Source organism: Ursus arctos, unplaced genomic scaffold (assembly GCF_023065955.2).
Source record: "Ursus arctos isolate Adak ecotype North America unplaced genomic scaffold, UrsArc2.0 scaffold_20, whole genome shotgun sequence".
NCBI lineage: Eukaryota > Metazoa > Chordata > Mammalia > Carnivora > Ursidae > Ursus > Ursus arctos.
This window is the reverse complement of record NW_026622875.1, coordinates 4178263-4200546: the sequence shown is the minus strand read 5'-3', so window position 1 is coordinate 4200546 and position 22284 is coordinate 4178263. Positions and strand designations below refer to the sequence as shown.

General features: G+C 35.9%; 1 long non-coding RNA gene across 1 annotated transcript in view; it reads left to right on the top strand.

Moving 5' to 3' along the window:
- LOC130544392 (uncharacterized) overlaps positions 1 to 22284 on the top strand; it is a 363269-nt gene that overhangs the window by 202569 nt on the left and 138416 nt on the right. The window contains exon 2 of the long non-coding RNA XR_008960638.1: positions 5557 to 5700. This is a non-coding gene — a long non-coding RNA (uncharacterized LOC130544392). The remainder of the gene's footprint in view (positions 1 to 5556; positions 5701 to 22284) is intronic.

The window sequence follows — 22284 nt, the reverse complement described above, 5'->3', positions numbered from 1 at the left end:
ATTTCTTACCAAGTATCGGTATGAACTGCAGTGGCTTTAAAAGAAATAGTCTGATTATATAACTGGTCCTCATGCTAGTTCTGTGACAAATAAGATATGTTATCCTAGATAAGTTACTGAATATTTCTGACCCTAGTTTCTCTATCTATAAAATGGGATGATGTTGTCTACCTCATCAAGTAATTGTCAGGAATAAATGAAGAGATACATCAAGTTCTTAGCACAGGGGCTGACACATTATAATTGCTCCATAGATGGTTGTTACTATGTTGCTGCTGATGGTGTTCTCTTCCGGGAATTAAATACCAGCAGAGTAGAGAACCAGCAGTTTTTCAGTCCAGCCTTTACTTTACCAATAAGAACACTTAGTATTTACTGGAGCTTAGGAATCTAAGGCTAAGGAGACTTTCCTATGCTTGGCATTAAGATATCACAACGGACAACATTAATTTATTTGTTAAATTTATAACTTGGTGCCACTCAAGATGGATTTGCTTCAGGGCATAGCTGAGAATGAAAATACTTTTATTTAAAATGCATATGGCAGAGTGGCAGTAGCAATTGGAAGTTGTTAGATTCTCAGCTCTGAGAGGCCATTTAAAATGCTTTCTTGCTCTCCCTTGCATATTTGCCAATCGGAGTTGTGTTGAATCCTGATGCTTTGGTCATTTCTCTAGCTAGGGCCACCCAGGGGAAAAATTCTGACTCCCAAGGTGTGTAGGCAGGAAACTTAATTATCTGCTGTGGCCCCAATCATGCAGACACATCAAGAATCTCTTAGGTATGCTTGAAGCAGATACTGGAAACAAGAACGTTCAGTGAGCTCTTCTATGTTTCCAGTGTTTTACGGAATAATCGATTAGAAAGTGAAGGGTTATTTTGCTCAAAGGGTATAAGTAATGCCATGTGAAACTATCTTTGTAAAAGAATCCTGGCCATGATAGTATTATGAAAGGAGGAGTAAAAAATTAAGAACTCCAAATGTGAGCTCAGATAAGCTGAACTACATGCCCCATTTCTCTGCATGATTGTCACAGCGTATTTCAAAAGTGTATAGGGATTTTTCTTGTAAAAGGTACCTTTTAGTTTATCCAGTTATATCAAAGTTCTCCCTTTTTGCTAAATCATTTCCCTTTAACATTTATCCACTTATTATCCTTATTTCCTTCATTTCTCTGATTTCTTTCCAATTATTATTTTACCTTACCCAAAGAGTAGCTTTATAAAAATCAATTAGGTGAAGAACATGTATGCTGTGTTTTAAGAATCTCCACTGATGGACATGAGAGTTGTGGCTGATACTTGGTTCTCATCTTTATTTTCATTTCTTTCTCTTGCTCGTAAAGCCAAGCTAATCTCTTCTCAGCATGACTTTAAGCTAAGATGGCCTCATAATCTAGTTCTGGTCAATGAGATACAAACAAAATTCTTCTAGAAAGCTTCTGGTAAAGATTCTTGTTTCCTGATAAAAGAGAAGCACCTGATGGTTGCTTCCTGGTACTGCCACTTCCCACTTCTTTCTTCCTTTCTTGAATAAGGATTTGATGCATGATCTACAGCAGCCTTCTTACCACCATGAGGTAACAAGAAGGGTCATTATTGAAAACACAACCTTATGGGAGCTTGGGCATTTGATGATGGCATTATGTTGCTGAACCACTTCAGAGCTCATCTAACCTCCACACTTCTTACTGAATAAACTATAATTATGGTTTCAGTCCTTAGTAGTTGGGTTTTCTGTTACTTATAGCCTAGCTCATCTCTAAGAACTGAATGCACTAAGTAACACATCTGGAACTTAAAACATTTTTGTGTCCTTTTTCATTGTGAGAGCTGCAAGGTAAGGAAAAATAGATTATGTGCTTCTGAGAAGCATGCCATCCCATTGGACAAAACCTTACACTGTTTAGACTTCAGCTTGGTGAGAAACTAGATAAAGTAAGTAAAAAACTTAAAGGCTAAGTACAGATCACACTAGAAGTTTGGAAAGAAGTTATATATATGAAAAAGAAGGAGAGATGGAAGTAAACCTGATGACCTTCCTCTCGAAGAGCTTAGTTCTCGTCTGTGGCATTCATAATGCTGGTGTCTATTTATCAGCACGTAGAAAGTGGGCATTGTTTTAATACTTGCTGTCACTCACACGGCTCACAAGGAACATAGTCAGCATGATGTAGTATTGTGCCAAAGTGCTGGAGTCACAGTGAAGGTGACTGTTCCTGGCTATAGACTCAGGCAAGACACTCAACCTCCCTGCCTCAGTTTTCCTCATCTGTAAGGACAGAATGATCATTTTTGCACAACATTTGCCTTCAGAGAGCTACTGAAAGAATTACTAAAAGAATATGTTAAGTCCATTGGAAGAAAAAAATGCTTTGTAAAGGGAGAAAATTTTAGTTATTTTCCCAGGAATGCAGAAAAGGAGATCTATTTCATGGCCACCTCTGGTCTGTGATGTCATCTCTGAAACAGGTCTCTGGGAATGGAGTCAGTTATGGGCCTGCTCTTTGATCAGGGTTTCCTCTGTCGTGCAGGAAGGTGGCATGTCTTGCTCCTAACACCACACTTAGGGGACAGGCAAGGCAGGGGTGCCATCTTAGTCTTTTCCATGACCCTGTGGAAAGGAGAATGTGATAAGAAGTTGATGTTCATGAATAAAGAGCTGGCCTGGCTATTCCATATGGATGCATCCATCTCCTTCAAAATTGATAAGTACCTAGTTGAGCAAAGCTTTGTCATTGGTATTTTACCGGGTGAACTATGTTGCACCACCCAGGGGCTTATGGTTTGGGCCTTTGTTAATTATTTCCTGAAATAGGATTCTATTGATGTCCCAGTATCTCTTTGTTCTGCACTATCATATTCACATTGCTACTACGTTCTTCTTTTTAAAGCAATTTTTAAAAAATCATGTTATTTCCTCATTCAAACACTTTCAGTGTTTAATCATTGCCTACAATTTCAGGATCAAATTTTGCCAAAGTATTTGAGATCCCCTGCAATGTGATCTACATGTAGTATTCCCCCTACCTGAATTTTCCTCTGAATTGTTGTCCTTTGTTTGCACCTGGTCTTCCCCAATCCACCCCGTCTTTTCCAATTTAATGAAAGCCTAAGCATACACAAAGGCTTATGCTAAATGCCACCTTATAGAAGCCATTTCTGGTCCCCTTAGTATATGAAATTTCCATAGGATTTTATTTTTCTCACACAGCACTTGGGCCATTTCACTTTCTGTTTTAGCCATCTGGGTATCATTTTCTTTCCTCTCTCTGAAACGAGTGCACTGGCCTGGACAGAGGACGCCATGTTCTGGGGTCTGTTCCAGCATCTCACATGTCTGCATTGGCCATCATAGGTACTCAATTAAAATAAGTGTTAAGTTATACTCCAAAGCCACTAATGTGTACTATATTATGATAGCAGAAGTGAAATACTAAACTAAAACATGAATGGACAATAAAGTATTTGCATTCTGATCAATTTTCAACTGGCTTTGGTAGAGCCATGGCGTGGGGGATAGTGGTGTAGAGGGGTGTGGACTTAAGAGTGAAACCATGTCCACATGTCCAGGTGCATTCAATGTCACATACTTACCGAAAGCCTCAGAGTTAAGACTTGAAAGTTATTCTCAGCTGAGTAGACATTAAATGTCATTGATCAACATTGTAAGAGATGGGGGGGGGCAATCACCTAGAAAACCTTGCTCTAAGTAAGTAAAATAGCCTAGACTTTTATGATATGACTATAAAGTTCATAACAATTTGGCAAAAGAAAATCCTTAATAAATAAAATAATTATTCAAAATGAAGTAGTAATAACCTCTAACCACCATTGAATTTTTCCAGTGTGCTCCCATTTTTTAAAGTAGGCTTTATGGTGGAATCCAATGTGGGACTTGAACTCATGACCCTGAGATCAAGACCTAAGCTGAAATCAAGTCAGGTGCTTAACTGACTGAGCCACACAGGCTCCCATAGTGTGCCCTCTATTTTAAGTGAATTTCAAACATTATAGTTCTTACTGATCCCCACAGCCTTCTGAAGTAGGCATTATTCCCCTTCATTTCACAGAAAGGAGAACTGAGTTTAGGAAACTTACCCACTGTTGCCCAGCTTGGTAAGTACTAGAGCCATGATTCCCACCTAGGCCAGTCTCATTCCAAACCACATGCCGTCCTATTTTACCTTATTCTCTGAAACGATCTTCCCTGCAAGTTTTCCACGGTTTGACAATTTTTGAAATTTGCACATTAGAACTATGAGAGTCATGCTTATGCATCTGCCTGGTCGGGCGAGAGATGACTCCTTCCAGTTCAGGATGAGGCTCATGTTCTCTAGGCACCATGGACCGATCAACGTATTTGTCCGTTGTACGTTGAAGCTCCATCGCTTTCTTTCTGCCAGCCCACATCTTGCAGGTGTCCAACATAAACACTAACGATTTAGGAAGATAAGGCTGGAGTTCACAGCTTCAATTCAGGCAGGAGGAGATCATTTGGAGTTCTTTGTTGGCCAGGTGTGTATGGTAGATGACTAAGGAGGAAGAGGGAGAGTTCACAGTCACTGTCAGCATGATGGATTTTAAAATATGACCTCACCAGTCTGTTTTAGGGATGCAAAACATGTTCAAGGACTTATCTGTAAAGTCTGGAAGCATGAACCTTGTAGAGAAACAAAAGTGAATTTTAAACAAGTGACTGGAAAATTAAAAATACTAAAAAGAAAAATCAATCCACTTCAGCCAGGATGACATCATTACGTAATCACTGAAATCAATTTGTTCTGTAGAATCAGAACAAACCCCGCAAATTGACTTCTAGTTCCCTTTTTAAGAGCGATAAATTGGGGCTGGGAGCTGCTATGCTAATATCCAGCCAGATAAGAAGTATGTTTTCTTCGCGACAGACCCCTTGAAACGGGGTTTGTTAAAATGAATGCACTGCATTCACAGCAACAGCAGCGTCGCTTGGTCCTGCTGGCAATAAACACAGCAATTCGATTTTGACTGGGATGTTTATCATCTCTCCACTTCTGTGCGCTGCGAAGCCCGGGGGAGGGGAGACGGCTGCAGTTCAGCCTGTGGGCTGCTGGTGTCATCCCGTCACCGCAGAACGGAGATGGCGCGCGGCGTGTTTCTAGTCAAGCATTTAATACATTAGTCTGTAATTTTTGTCTTGGAGGTAATGAGGCCTGACAGCTTTGGCTGGTGCGCGATAACAATCCCACATTGGTATCTTTGAAATTCTTCGTTGCCAAATTCGTAAAGGAAGAAAGGACTTTGCAAAATGACAGTAAACACGCTTCATTTTATAAGACATTGTGGTTAACAACCTGAAACAATGAAGTGTTTTTTGAGCTATAGCTAAACTAATTTGGGCTATATTAAAAGTGCTGATGTGAATGCTAAGCCCCTGTTTTATTTTTGTCTTGTTTATTTTTGTTGGCTTGTTGTTGGGGAGGGAGAGGGATCTCAGGAAAACACATATGGTCTGATTTTCAGAGATTGATAATAGTGATAATAATAATAATCTCACCCAATATTTTCCCTCTGTAGAGCCTCATCTTGAAAAATAGAAAGACATCACACAGGATGGTTCTTAGAAAGGCTGAGATTGCTGCAAAGCGTTGTCACTTGACGCATGGATCGGCTGCCACGGGAGACAGGAGACATGACCGGCTGCTGAGCACCTCACTGGCCGTGAGTATCACAGCTTTTCAGTAACAATGAAGTGCAAAGGGGCTTCAATACAACCTGGAAGCCTTTGGAAAAAAGTTATTTTTAACACCATGCCAACAATTAACTGGTTCTTAAGCATAATTCGTGGAAGAAATGCACTGCAGGAGTCCTTTTGTAGCCGAAATTAGCTGACAGTCCAAGGCGCACTGGGAGTTGCTGGCATTTGAAGTGTGGACTGTTGCCAATTTCAGGAAGTACATTTGCTAGGTAAACTCCCTTTGAGTACTCTTGCACCCTGGCCACTCCAGCATTAAAGAGAGGGGCCCACTGTTCAGACACAAAGTTTCTTTTTTAGAAAGCTGCTCAATCCGGAATGCAAACTTCTAAAAAAGAACACCAGGATCAAAATAATGAATATAGGCAAATCCGAGAGGAATACTACCAGTTACAGTAATAAAATTGTTCCCTCTGTTTAGAATAAAGCCAGCCTATAGAGTGCGAGGAATTTGGGGATGAGGAACAAAGATGAATACTTCGAGTGTCTGTATCTTTGGTTAAAAAAAAAAAAAAAGTGATCCATTGTGTTTTATTTTATAGTAATTATATAAATTAATCCTGCTGATAGTTTTTGTTAAGGGAGGAGAATTAATGACTTTAAAATTTCAAATTGACTCAGGCAGTGGTTAAAAACATGAGTTATAGGATTGTAACTGTTTCTTTAGAAGATACTTAATCATATCCCTGAAAGTTTATAGGCTAGGTTGTTTATAGCATAGAACGAAGTTCTTTTAAAAGAAAATAAAGGAGTCACACTGGTCATGTAGGCAAAAGATCATGTCACAAGCGGGTACGTTTTTCTAAGAGGTATATTTTAAAAAATGGCTTTCTACTTATTCAGGTTCTTTTTTACTGCAGACAATACATGACCGTTGAGTCAATTGTCTTTTCAGAACCGTGAAGTTGTTAGACATAGCACCTGATGTGTCAGACCAGGAAATGTCCTCAGGTGTTTCTAGGAAACATGCAAATATTCACATCAAATGAATAAAAGTTTATGCTCAAAAATGATTATTACATGTAATAGCTGGCCAAACATTTTGAGAGTGTGCTCTGTCCAAATTCTGAGTCTTCAAGAATCCATATTCAAAGCAATCCTATCACGTACTCTGAGATTTTAGGCCAACTTTTACTTTGGCTTTATTGTCCTTATGTTAAATAAGGACGAGTGTTCTTAAATACCTCCCTCCCCACCATAACATTCACTTTAGCATGAGGAGTTCACCTTGCACAAATATATAACTTTACTTAAAAGTTGAATGTATATTTTAGTTTATTTTATGTGATCATATTTGAAGACTCCTTGAAAGCAGATGTTAGGACCTACTCTCATTCTCCTGAGACACTGCTGTGACTCAAAATGCTGTGGACCTCTTCTAACAGTCTGTAGGCAGGATTCCAAGTCTGCCAAGGAATATAATAGGAGACATATACTGTCAGAATTGCAGAAAGCTGGGGGTAGGTTTTCAAGTTAATGTGGTCTGAAGACTGATGTCATGGCTTCTCAGCACAAAGACACAGAAAGCCGCTTTAGCACATACTGATAAAAACCATGTGAAGCTGGATTAAAAAGACTGGCACATAATTTCTGATCTTCTAGTTATTATTTTATTTGAGGGGCCTATTTTATGGATGACATTGGCAAGCTAATGGAGAATTGGTTATTAATGTGCTAAGGGGGTTGGTAATTGGCTTGAGGCTTGAGGAACCTCAAGGTGTTCAGCCAGAAGAAGAGAAGTCTTACTAATAGCGAGTTTTTGCTAAATTGTTATATCTGTTTTTATTTATTTTATTCTGACAGGAAATAAGAGGTTTCTGGCTCAGAAAGAGACTTTTAATTACTCACAAACATTTTAATCAGTTCCGTACCTCCCAACCCCCCTGGGCTGACATAATGAGGAAAGATGTCATCTGCACGTACAGTGGGGACAGGAACTCCAAAATTATGAATCTCGGAGCTTATTTAGGGGGTGAGGGCACAGCTGTTACTCCTCACCTCTGGGAGGATAGAGAGACAAAGAGACAGAGACAGAGGAAGGGAGGGAGGAGGATGAGACAGAGCTTTGCTCTGTAAACAATATAAATCATCTCTGGGAAGAAAAGCTGCTGATCCGTAGGTCTATTACGTCTTGAACCATAAATAAATAACTCCAGGGGAGATACCTCTGTCATTAACTTTCAAGACTTGTTTGCCATTCATACATCTTTTAACCCAAGTTGCTAGTAATATTTGCTCAATAAGCTCTGACTATGCTAAAACATGAACATATTCATCTAGTTTTGCTTGCTTGACATGTTTAAGAGCCTGAAGAATTTTAGTGGAAGGAAGGTAGATTTGTTTTATATGGACTCAAATAATAGAAATGGGAAAAGTGAACAGAAGTCATAGGGAAACATATTTCCATTCAATTTAGAAACTAAGATCCATTCAACAATGGAACTGATTTCCTCATAAGTCTGTAGATTCCTTGTCCCTGGAGATATAGAAATATACTATTTATTGGAGAAGCAATTTTTGCAATGGACAAATGGACTAGGTAATCTCCAGGGTTCATTCCATGGCTAAGATTCAATAATTGATGTATTTCAGAATGGAGGCATTTTAGTTGCTACAAGACCCCCCCAAAATGTAAACTGCTATGCCATATGAAAAAAGAAGTGAGGTTGTGTTTTTTTGGCTCTGGCTCTAAGGAATCATGGTATGGTGTTCCCTGGGCTGCTTCACTCTCAGCACTTGGATATTTCTAGCGAAGTAAATTAGGAGCAACATAAATGAGGAAGGAAGATTTGTTCATGCGCGATCTGGCAGATCTGAATTTGACCGAGATAAGTGTATGGGGCAGATAAGTTAGCATTCTGTACCTATGTCTTACACCAGCTAGTAAGCTCTTAAGGACAGAGAAGTTTCTTTTATTCTCCATGGTATCTTTAGGATACTGCACAGGGTCCCAAACAAAATAGCCACTGAATAAATAACTTTGTAAAAATAAATTAATGGATGGATGGATAGAAGATAGATGTTAAATTAGGATATGTGTACTTACGTCTCTAGTTAGATGAAGAAGAATGAGATTTTAAAGACTCTAGGTTGTGGTCAAAGGGATCTGTGTTTTTACCTGCATTCTTTGAATACTTTTTTTAAACAATAAGGTTTTCAGTACTCTTAAATTTAAAAAATATATATATTTATGGGCTCAGAGGAGATCAGCAAGAGAGAACTATCATAGGAATTTGGTAATTGATGATGGCTGGTTTGCCAAGGAGAACAAGTGGCTGATGAGGGAAGGGCTCTCCTTCCAGATTACCAAGCTCCCTGGAGGTATGGGAGTTTCAGCAAAAGTTTCAGTTCTTAGGCGTGTTGGAAAGGTCTCTTGTTTCAGGAGAGAAAATGGTCTAATGTTCTCAAATGTAAGACAATATAACTTTAAAGGTCATACAGTATAAATAAAATTAATAAAATTCTTGGTTTTAAATTAGAATATTGATGATCATAATTTTCTGAACTTTAACTTGAGATATGCTAAATTAGGGAGAAATATACTTATGACAAAAATGAGACAAAATTTAAAATCATATTGATCCAGAAGTTAGGAAACATGCTTATTACACTTGGCATGGTTTAGAATTGAGATAGTGAGGTTGTATTTTGCCAAAACATGGACAATGACTCAAGGAATCTGTTTATTTAATTTATTCTTCCAGTATTATTGAGATATACCTGACATATAATGTTGTATTAGTTTAAGGTGTACAACATGTTGATTTCATATATGTATGTATTGTGGAATAATTACCATAATAAATTTAGTTAACATCCATCACTTCACATAGTTATCTTTTTTTCTTATGATGAGAACATTTAAGATCCACTTATTAACAACTTTCAAATATATCATACAGTGTTGTTAACTGTACTGACCATGCTGTACATTACATTTCCAGAACTTATTATATCTGGAAGTTTGTGCCTTTTGGCTACCTTCACCCATTTCCCCTACCCCCAGCCCTCACCTTTGGTTATCACCAGTCTGTGCTGTTTCAATGAGTTGTGGGGTTTTTTGCTTATGTTTTCAGATTTCACACAAAAGTGAGATCATGTAATATTTGTCCTTCCCTATCTGACTTATTTCACTTAGATATAATATCTATCCATTCATCCTTTGATGGACGTTTAGGTTTCCATACCTTAGTTTTTGTAAACAATGCTGCAATGATTGTGGGGGTACAGATATCTCTTTGAGATTGTGACTTTGTTTCCTTCGGATATATACCCAGAAATGGGATTGATGGATCATATAGTAGTTCTAATTTTGATTTTTTGAGGATCTTTCATACTGTTTTCTACAGTGGTGGAATCAATTTACATTCCCACCAGTAGTGCACAAGGGTTCCCTTTTCAACATATCCTTGCCAACGCTTTTTATTTCTTTTTGATAAGTGCCATTCGAACAGGTATGAGATGGTATTTCATTGTGGTTTTGTTTGCATTTCCTTGATGATTAATGATGGTGAGCATCTTGTCATGTACCATTGGCCATCTGTATGTATTCTTTGGAAAAATATCCATTCAGACCCTCTGACCAGTTTTCAATCAGATTTTTGCTGTTGTTTTCCTATTGAGTTGTGTGAATTCCTTATATAGTTTGACTATTAGCTCCTTGTCATACATATGGTTTGCACACATTTTCCCCCATTCTGTAGGTTGCCTCTTCATTTTGTTGGTGGTTCCTTTCACTTTGCAGAGCTTTTAAGCTTGGTTTAGTCCCACTTGTTTATTTTTGCTTTTGTTATTAAGCCCCCAAAAAATCATTGCCAAGACAGATGTTAAGGAGCTTACGGCTTGTTTTATTCCAGAGTTTTACAGTTTCAGGTCATCATTCAAGTCTCTAATCCACTTTGAGTTGATTTTTGCATGTGGTGTAAAAGTGGTCCAGTTTGCATGTGATAATCCAGTTTTCCCAGCACCATTTATTGTAAAAACTTTCATTTCCCCCTTATATATTTTTGGCTTTTTTTGTCATAAATTAATTGTGACCACATATGCATGAGTATTTCTGAGTTCTTAATTTTGTTCCAATGATTTGTGTCTGTTTTCAATGCTCATACCATACTGTTTTGATTACTATAGCTTTGTAGTGTAGTTTGAAATAGGCAGTGTGATACTTGTAGCTTTTTCTTCTTTCTCATGATTGCTTTGGCTATTGGGGGTCTTTTGTGGTTTTACCCAAATTTTAGTATTGCTTTTCCTATTTTTGTGAAAAATGTCATCAAAATTTTGATAAGCATTGCATTGAATCAGTAGGTCACTGTGGGGAATATGGACATTTTAACAATATTAATTTTTCCAATTCATGAGCATGGAATTTAATTGTGTCTTCCTTAATTTTTTTCATCAGTGTCTTATACTTTTTAATATACAGATCTCACCTCCTTGGTTAAATCTAGTCCTAGGTATTTCATTCTTTTTGATGCAGTTGTACATGGGATTGCCTTCTTAATTTTGCTTTCTGATAGTATTATTATTAGTGTATAGAAACACGTCTGATGTTTTAATTGATTTTGTATCCTACAACTTTACTGAATTGATTTTTTAGGTCTAATAGTTTTTTGATAACGTCTTCAGGATTTTCTATGTGTAATATCATGTCATCTGCAAACAGAGACAGTTTTACTTCTTTTCCAACTTGGATGCCTTTTATTTATTTTTCTTGGCTAATTGCTCTGGGTAGGACTTCCAGGACTATGTTAAATAAAAGTGGCAAAAGTGATCATTCTTTTCTTGTTCCTGATCCTGCACTGAGTATGATGTTAGCTGTGGGTTTTTCATATATGGACTTAACCTTTGGAGCATGTTCCCTCTGTACCCGGTTTGTTTAGAGTTTTTATTATGAACGAGTGTTGAATTTTGTCAGATGCTTTTTATACATCCATAGAGATGATCATATGATTTTTATTCCTCATTTTGTTGATGTCGTATATCACAATTAATTTGCAGATGTTCAACTGTCCTTGCGTCCCTGGAATAAATCCTAGTTGATCATGGTGTATGATCCTTTTAATGTACTGTGGAATTCAGTTTGCTAATATTTTGTTTTTGCATCTACGTTCTTCTTGGAAATTTACCTCATGGAATCAAATTTAAGCAATAGTGTGGTTGGTTTTATTTTCAAACCTCATTTTCCCCCATTACCATCCTTTTCCCTCTCCTCCTTCCTCTCTCCCTTTTTTTCTTTTTCCCTTCCTCTGGTTTCATTGATATCTGATACATATTCCTACACAGGTCATACACCATAGTTGGTACTGGGGATGCATGGTGAAATACCAAACATATTTTCTTTAATCATGAAACATACAGTCTACTTGAGAAGGTAGATTCTAAAACGATGAGTGTTTTTGAAGGGTATTAAGGGTATATGTAGGATGAAATATTTTCCCAAAGAGTGATGTATTTGTGCTTCCATAGTCATTTTCTCTTGGATTCCATTAATCCTATTAATAGGCATTTTTGAACACCAGTTATAAACTTGTCACTATTCTAGGCACTGATGATCTGCCTCCTTTCCTGCTGTTCTGTATCCCCTCTCTCATTATTTTTTTAAAATTTAAATTCAATTTACCAATATATAGTACATCATTAGTTTCAGATGTAGAGTTCACTAATTCATCAGTTGCATGTAACACCCTCCTTAATGCCCTTAAAGATTGCCCAATTACCCCATCTCCCCACCCACCTCCCTTCCAGCAACCCTCAGTTTCTTTCCCATAGTTAAGAGTCATGGTCTGCCTCCCTCTCTGATTTCTTCCCATTCCATCTTCCCTCCCTTCTTCCCCTATGATCCTCTGAGCTGTTTCTTATATTCCTCATATGAATGAAACCATGTAATTGTCTTTCTCTGATTAACTTACTTCACTCAGCATAGTACCCTCCAGTTCCATACATGTCACTGTAAATAGTAAAATTTCATCCTTTCTGATGTCTGAGTAATATTCCATTGTGTGTGTGTGTGTGTGTGTGTGTGTGTGTGTATACCTCACATCTTCTTTATCCATTCATCTGTCAAACGACATCTCGGCTCTTTCCATAGTTTGGTTGTTTTGTGGACATTGCTGCTATAAACATTGGGATGCAGGTGCCCCTTCGGATCATTACGTTTGTATCTTTGGGGTAAATACCTAATAGTGCAATTGCTGGGTCATAGGGTAGCTCTATTTTAACTTCTTGAAAAATCCCCTCTCTCATTCTTAAATATCCCCTTTTGTGAATGTGCCATGATTTCCCTGACTTAATAAATATCAAACTCTTCTTTGAGGGATTTACTCTTCTTTTTTTCCTTCCTCTCTCCCTCCTTTCCTTCCTCCCTGCCTTTCTTTTTCTTGTCTTTTTTTCCCCCTTTTCTTTTCTTGAGTATAATCTTACTCTCTCATGCCCAGATATACTAGGAAGCAGAAGCGGTGTTAATACTTTTTTCTACTTATTTTTTGATTTGCTTGTTCAGCAAACATCTATTCAGCAAATTTATTCAACAAATAACTAATGAGTGTGTAATCTTTGTCAGACACTGAATTAGGTTCTGCTTTTGATGTTCTCCTTGCTCTTGTTGTCACCTTTATACTCTTCTGCTCTCAGATGTATGCTACCTGGTTGTCAGTCCAGTGCTCTTCTGGTTGCTGTTTTCCTCTGAACTCACAGGTAATCCACCTTCTCCTTTGATGGCTTTGACTCTAACATGAATCTTCTTTTTTATCATATCTTCTGACATCTTACATGGCAGCATCCATATGGATAAATTCATGCTCTCTAAGAACTATTGAAGAATATATTCTTTATTTATCTCTCCAAATAAATATCTCTCGATTTATGTCTTCTACATAGAGCAAAATTAACTGGATACAAAATTGACTGGTATTTGGTGTTTAACAGATAATTTTCCAAAATTTTTATTGGTATTCAAGAATATAGTATCTTAATTATAAATATTATATTTTTCTACTTAACAGTACATTATCCTAACTTTAAGCTTTTAATTTTTTTAGGTAACTAGGAAAATAAGATCCTTAAATCTATTTATAGTATCTGTGACTTTCCCAAGATGATTGAACAAATGATTCAAGTAAAAATATGAATTAGGTTTATGAACATTTTAAGGGGCAGTCTTAATACTTTATTATGACCAATAAAGAAAATAAAACTTGATTAACAGCAGTATATTTGGCCATTAAACCCTCAGTTGGTTAGTTGCAAAGTTGCAAGTAATAGTTCATTCAAAACCTTAATAGGATGTAGTATTAAATCGATCTTAACTGTAATTTATTACTTTGAATAAGATTTGAAGTCTCATATTTGAAATAACCTACTAGAAAATTTTAGTGACTATGTTAAAATTTGATTATATGATATATCATTCAATTAATTAACTCAAAAGAGATAAAGTTTCTTTTATTAGAGAAGTAGTCCTTTTTGAAAGTAATTAAATTGAGCATAAAGCTAAATTAATTTCATACCATATTTGCTTGAAATATAAACTCGGCATATTTCTAGTGACAGGAATGTTTAAGCTACCTGATGATAACAGGTTTAAATTTGGTCTTACCACTTTGATAGATATGAAATTCTGGCTGTACAATAAGAAGTTGATGATATCTTGACTATTTACTAACACTGGACAAAAAGTGGATATATTGCTCTCAGGTAATGTGGAAGTGCAAACATCTTTTCTGCAATAGGCTAAAATAATGTAGTTCACTTGTGAATTTTATTTATAAGGATGATCTGTAAATCATTGAATTGATAGGAAAAGATGCATTGAAGAAAAATCATAGAATACTTCTTGAGAATAACATTAGCTACTTTTGCTTCTAGAGATAAAATGCAACTACAGAGTCAAGTTAGACCTAAATTTGAGATGACTTGTTAGCGTAAGTTTTGGCTGAAGACCTTTGTACAAATATACTTTGAAAGTATTTCAGAAATGCTTTTATGCCATGGTATTTAAATTTCTTTGGCTTTTATCAGTATAGTTTAAGTTGGTTCAAAAAAAGAGATTTCTAAGATTTTAGAAAAAATTACATTGTAAACATCATAATTCCAAACCTTGAAATAAACGTCACTTGGTCATATTGTATGATCCTTATTAGGTATTGGTGAGTTATATTTAATAATATCTTGTTTACGAGTTTTACAAATGTGTTTTGAGAGAGACTAGTTTGTAATTCTAATTTCTTTGGCCTCGTCAGCTTTTGCTGCCAAAATGGTGCTAGCTCCTTCCAAAATGTTGGGGCAATTTTCTTTTTTTCCCCTTCTATTATATAAAAGGGTTTATGTTTGATTGGTTAGGAAGAATTCATGGATAAACATATGTGGGCCTGGAGTTAATCTTTTTAAAGAGGCATATATGGTTTTTAAATTTTTTAATTTTATGTTCATTACCTATTAGAGATTTCATTGATTTCTGCTTTTTTATATATTTCATTTCTTTTTTTTTTTTTTAAGATTTTTTATTTATTCATTTGACAGAGATAGACAGCCAGAGAGAGAGGAAACACAAGCAGGGGGAGTGGGAGAGGAAGAAGCAGGCTCCCAGCGGAGGAGCCCGATGTGGGACTCGATCCCAGAATGCTGGGATCACGCCCTGAGCCAAAGGCAGCCGCCTAACAACTGCGCTACCCAGGCGCCCCCCATTTCTTTTGTTTTTTAAGTTTTGATTTATTGTCTTATTCCAGCTTCTTGAAGTGGAAGCTTAGATCTTTGAATTTTAGCTTTTCTCTCTCTTTTTTAGTATACGCACCTTAGTCCATAAATTTTTCTATCAGCACTGCCTTGATGGCATCTCACAATTCTCAATATGTTTTAAATTCATTGTCCTTTGAGTTAAAAATATTTTAAAAATTTGTTTCCATTTTCCACTTGAAAATAATCTTAGTTTTGCTTCCTCTCTTCCTTTCTTCATGTATTTGACAAAGTGTTAAAAAAGCATTGTTTGTTAGATATGTTTTCTTGCTTGAAAAAATTTAGTTTATTATTACAAAAATCTATTATTTTCTAGCTGAGTTGCCAGTGAAAAATTTCATTGCTAAGCATAAAAAAAAATGTTAAGTAGTATATATTGCAGAATATCAACTATTGACATTTTTGACTTGTCAGTAAAATTTTACTGACATCAGAAAGTTTTGTTTTGTTTTGCTTTGCTCTGTATTGTTTTAGAAAATACTTCCATTGAATTTTATAAGGCATTCATTATATTAATACGACTATATCCTTCTATTATGAATGTGCACTTTTTTTTAACTTAAGATTTAAAATGTATGTGCATATATTGTATTAGTCTGCTAGGGCCACCATAACAAAATACAACAGACTGGATGGTTTAAACAACAGCAATTTATTTTCTTATAGTACTGGAGGCTGGAAGTCTAATATTAAGGTGCTGGCAGGGTTGGTATCTGGTGGGCTCTTTTTTTCTGGCTTGGAAAGGGCCACCTTCTCACTGTGTCCTCAACATGGCCTTTCCTCTGTGTATGCTTTCTCCTGGTGTCTCTTTCTCTCTTTAGAAGGACACCAGTCCTATTAATTAGGGCCCCACCCTAATGACCTCATTTAACCTTAATTATCTTCTTAAAGGCCCTATCTTCAAAAATAGTCACATTGGGGGGGTAGGACTTCAACATATTATTTTTGGGGGGGGACACAATTCAATCCATAACATACATATCATTATATTTCTTTAGCGTCACTTTTTCCTTACTGTAGCAACATTGCCCTAGATGTAGTATTGCATTGTAATAAGGTTAAAATATGTACATTATCTACCTACTTTTTATTTTTTATTTTATTAGTTTGGCAGCTATATTAAAAGTGTAAGAATTGCTCAAAGGAATTTGATCCTTTTTTTTTTTTTTTACTATAAACTTAATACAAGTATTTAAAAAATTCTGTTAGAAACATTGATTTAGATTTCCCTTTTTTGGGTATATGGCAGAAGAGATGTACAAATGAAATATTTTATTTTATTTTAATTATTTTTAAAAGATTTTATTTATTTATTTATTTGTCAGAGAGAAAGAACACAAGCAGGGGGAGTGGCAGGCAGAAGGAGAAACAGGCTCCTCGCCGAGCGAGGAGCTCAATGCAGGACTCAATCCCAGAACCCTGGGACCATGACCTGAGCCAAAGGCAGATGCCTAACTGACTGAGCCACCCAGGAGTCCCAAAATGGAATATTTTAAAGACATTTTAAATGTATTTTGGAGAGCATACAAATAAATAATTTTGAATTCGGAAAAGTACTGAGTACTGAAAGTACTGAGTCTAATGTATATCCTGAGGATCCTGTTGATCATTGAGGACCTTTTCCAGTTCTGACGGATTTAGAGACACCCTTTCAGTGCATAAATCATGATCCTCTGAGATAATAAGCAAGTGGTGAATTAGAGATAGTTGCCTTGCAGGGAGTATGGAGGGAATTGTGTCTGTATTATTCTTGGCTTAGGGTACAGTAAGAGAAGGAAATGTCACTCCAGAGCATTTGTAGCCTAAGGTAAGGATTCATACCTTGTGAATTGAGTTGAAAATTTAGTTGCAATTGGTCTCAGGTCAGATGTGACCCAGAAGCATGGAAGAACCAAATGCAAACATATAAAAATTGAGAAGACAGTTTTAAGAAAAAGAATCAAAACTTCAATATTAGAAAATAGTATACATAATTATTGAATTTAGAAAATAAATGGATATTTAAAATTCAGAGTGGCAATGATGAAGAAACTAGTAGTAGTTTGAAAACGAATATGAAGAAATACAGGTAAGCACAGTAAAAAAAAAAAAAAATGTTAGATATGTGGAGGACAGATTGAGAAGATTCAAAAGACATCTCTCAAGTGCCCTAGAAAGGGAGAATGGAAGAGATACAATATTCAAAAAGGAGAAAAAAATCAATGTACACTTTACAGAACTGATGAAAAACACCAATCAAAAAGCTTAACAGATATCAGAAAAACAAAGGAGAGAGAATGTTTAAGGTAATCAGAGAAAAAATAGATTATTTAAGAAGGAACAATTAGCCTGCTAACTGATTTCTCGGTAGTAATAGTGGAAGAAGAAAACAGTGGAAAAGCATTATCAATGTGCTAAAAAAAGTACTTGTCAGTTTACTATTCTACACTTAGTAAAATTATCTTTTAAGAATGAAGATAAAATAAAGATACACTTAAAGAAATGAAAACTGAATGTATTTACAACCAATAGATCCCCATTAAGATATTTCTAAAGAATGTATTCCAGAGGAAGGAAAAATCATAATATAGTTAATTCTTATTATTTGTTGCAGTTATGTTCTACTAAGTTGCTGTGAACACTGAATTAGCAAATACTGAACTATTTCTCCTAGTGGAAATAGAGTCGTGTTTCTGAGTATCTGGTCATAACATTTTTTACCAGCCAATCAATTTATAAGTTTTATGACTGCTTTATGAGTGTTTATATTTAAAGATGCCTTATTTAATATATATTGTTGATTCATTAACATTGAACTTCCGGCCAACAGCACTATAACTCATGCCTGAGCAAAGCTTATCTAGCATACATATTTTCTTTGGAATGGACACCACAGCTTCATTGTATTTAAGGACACTAGGCAGAACCTCAGCACTATGTTTGGGGTTACCTAAACAGTGAAATCACCAACAAAAATGAGAAAACACAGCACTAAATAGACTGCAAAAGGGACACTTGTTTATAGAATAAGAACTGAACGAAGTGTCACCTTGTTCAACTTCAGCTGGGGGTGCATGCATTAAATGACTCTTTTTTTTTTTTTTTTCTGTTTTGAGCATGTGTGTGTGTGTGTGTGTGTGTGTGTGTGCAAATGACTACAAAAGTGCCACAATGACTAATTTTGGGGTTACACATTTTAGTAAGTAGGCAAATTCACAAATATAGAATCTACAAATAGGAGGATTGACTATATAAAGAATACTCGAACAGGAAGGCATGGTCAACATTTAGATTAAGCAAAATGTGAATATGTGTGGCATTAATGTCTAATTTGAAGGAATGTAAGCAAGACAAACTAACTTATTGTTAATTTGTCATAAAAAAAAGAAAATAATTGCAGTTTAAGCACTGTGGTGTTCTTGTTATCAATAAATTGATTAACCGTAGATTTTGTCAAGTATACATTTGAATATTTCTATGGAAATAGAGCTAGAAAAAAATGGAATGGGAGTTAAAACTAAGTTTGAAATAAAGGAAAAATTAAGCAAAAATGGCAGAAAAACTAGGTACAAAATAAGATGATAGAAAGGAATCCAAATATATTAGTAATCAAAATAAGTTTAAACAAAGTACACCTTCCAGTTAAAAGGTTGTCAGATCTACATGTATTTATATAGTTAATAGTACAATTAACTTCCATTTATAGTGATTCAGTAAGGTTGAAGGTAATGTAAAAAGATGAAGCAGAAAAATACTAATTGGATGAATATTGCTGTAAGTATACTAATATCAGATAAGATTATTTTGAAGTAAAAAAACATTGCTAATCATAAGTTTATCTATATGAGTTAAAGAGTCAAGTCACCAAGAGATATAGAAATTTTAAACTGTATGCAACTGATAATATAGTTTCAAGATACATAAAGCAAAAATAATTAGAAGTGCAAGGACAAATTGATAAATTTACTAGCGTTATGAGAGATATAAGCTCACCTTTTCTAGTGGTTACTGGATCAGTGAACAATATGTCAATAAAGATAATAGTTGATTTGAGCAAACTGATTAAATAACTGGATCTAATGGATGTGACTAGAAACATACAACCAACATTTAAAAAATAAAGATTCTTTTCAAGCACACATAGATCATGCAAAAATGTTGATCATGTGGTAAGTCATAAAGCAAGTCTGGGTTTCTATCAAGTATTTGGTATTATACATGTCAAGTCATCTTACCAAAAAGAAATTAAGTTAGCCTCAACAATGAAACAAAATACAAAATGACACTTATTAGGATATCAAGAAATATACCTCTAAATAATTTCATCAAAGTGAAATTAGAGTGGGAAATAGAAATATTTACAATGAAATGATAATGGAAATACTATATAACAAAATTATAGGCTACAGCTAAAACATTCTTTCAATCAGGATTAGATTTTTTTCTATAAGGCCCAGAGAATAAATATTTTAGGGTTCGTGAACAACATATGGTCTCTGTTACATATTCTTTTTTATTTTGTACTTACAACCCTTTAAGAAATATAAAAACCATTTTTACCCTCGGGGCATAGAACATGGCTGGATTTGGCCTGTAGGCAGAGTGTGCCAATCTCTGATTTAGAGGGTTATGTATATGGTCTTTGTTTTTCTAGTTGAAAAGAGAATGACTAGAAATTAATGAGCTCAACATTCAACTTGAAAATTAATGAAAGACAAAAATCAAAGAAGATAGAATGAAATTACACAGATAAGAGTAAATTAAATAAAAAATACGCTCAATTGTATATCCAGAAGATGGTCCTTTGAAGTGATGAATAAAATTGAATTAGTGTTTATTTAATGTGGTGAAAGTGACAAAGTAAAAAATAACAGATAAAGATAATCTTTTAATCAGTTGGAAGCATACTGATGTTTGTTTAATCCTGGATGTTTTGTAATTTCAGAATAGACTATCATCTGGGTATTAGGAAACATTACACATGTGTTGTTGGGAAAAAGAGCACTCTGCATATGACCTGACTGATAATATAATCAAATCTGAAGTGCTTTTAGTGTAATTTGACAATAGTATAATTATAATAAGGAAATTACTGCTTTGGATTAATTTTAAAAATTATTAGAAAGCAATTCCCAAGATTCCTTAGAAAACAAACTCAAGGTGATTACAAATTATTTTTTCAATATAGCAGATGATCAGCAGATAGATACTGCTTTTCTATCATGTGACAAGCACCAAGCTAGGCATTTTGTATGTAGCGGAGACTAATTCAATGTGGTTTCTAACCTTATATCCATTAAATGTCTAAACATAAACTTGGCATATACATAGTTAAAAAATTGAGACATATTAAGAAGGAAAACTCAGGATGTCATGAAAAAGGAAGGAAAATAAGAGGAAACAAAGTTTTATTGGGAAATAGAGATATTTGGATGGATGGCCTGAACGTGAGTAGGAGTTACAAGTTGAAGATGGAGACAGGGATGAGGGTAGGCTAGAGGCTGTGCCTTCAGCAGCAGCTGTGGAAGTGTCCTGATTTGTGGAATGAAGGAGGCTAGAGTTTGAATTATGCCGTGAGGGAAAAGACACGTACAATGAATGAGATTTTGTACTTAAACAGGATAAATTACACAGATGTTGAAGGACTTGACAAAGAGCCTGGATTAAATTCTTAGATGAGAAGTCATAGAATGTTTTTAACGTTACAAAAGAGTATAGATGCTAGGTGGAGAATGGTTTGTAGGGACGAGAATTTGGGAGGCAACCAGAAGCTTCAAAGATCAGGTATGGTGGCTTGGGCCACGGTTGCAGCAGTGGAGAGGGTGAGATGTGGACAGATTCAGGATATCATATGGAAATAGCATTGGCAGGGTTTTGTGGATTTGCTGTAGAAAAGTGAAAGAATTCTTACCTCATGGCTTCTCTTTGAGTCTCGCAGAAATCTGAAGTGAGATCGGCAATCAAGAGTGATTTAACTTTGGCTGCACAGCAGAATCATTCAGGCACTTTAAAGACACTTTCAACTTTGTCTAAACTCTAGAGGTTGGGCTATTTGGTCTGGGGAAGGGCCCAGGCATCTTAAAATTTTTCTGAATAACTTACCTGGGCTTAGGGCAGGCACCCACTGGGGGCAGAAGTGCAACTGAAGTTGGTAAGCACAAATCAAAGTGCTGGAGCTCTTCTCTAGTTTTAAGAATCAGGCACTGAAAAAGCAAATGGTTGAGTTTAGTTAGCAGTTTTGCTAGTCAAGAGTGATGGAGAGAGGGAGGATCACATGCAGTGTTTATAAGAGCACGATTGGGGCGCCTGGGTGGCGCAGTTGTTAAGCGTCTGCCTTCGGCTCATGGTGTGATCCTGGTGTTGTGGGATCGAGCCCCACATCAGGCTCTTCTGCTGGGAGCCTGCTTCTTCCCTTCCCAGTCCCCCTGCTTGTGTTCCCTCTCTCGCTGGCTGTCTCTCTCTCTCTGTCAAATAAATAAATAAAATCTTTAAAAAATAATAAGAGCATGATTATGATGATGAGTCATGGACTCTAATGTGGGTGAGGAGGGGAGACAAGGAACCAGTGCCCCTAGAAAAGTGATGGAGTCACTAGTCAAGGGGTCTCCCGAAGGTCACTAGATGATTTCAGGAGGAATAGCAGGTGCAATCTGAGGGAGAAGGAAAGAAATTGTGTCTGAGTGATTTGTGATTTCAAGGATCCAGGTAGATACCTCTTCTACTTCCGGGACAGAATATGATAGTGACAATGGCCGAAAAGAAAGAAGTACCCTCAGGCAGTATCTGTGTATCAATTAAAGCATAAAAGTGAAAGGGAACATTTGAGGGTAAAGGTTTTTTGC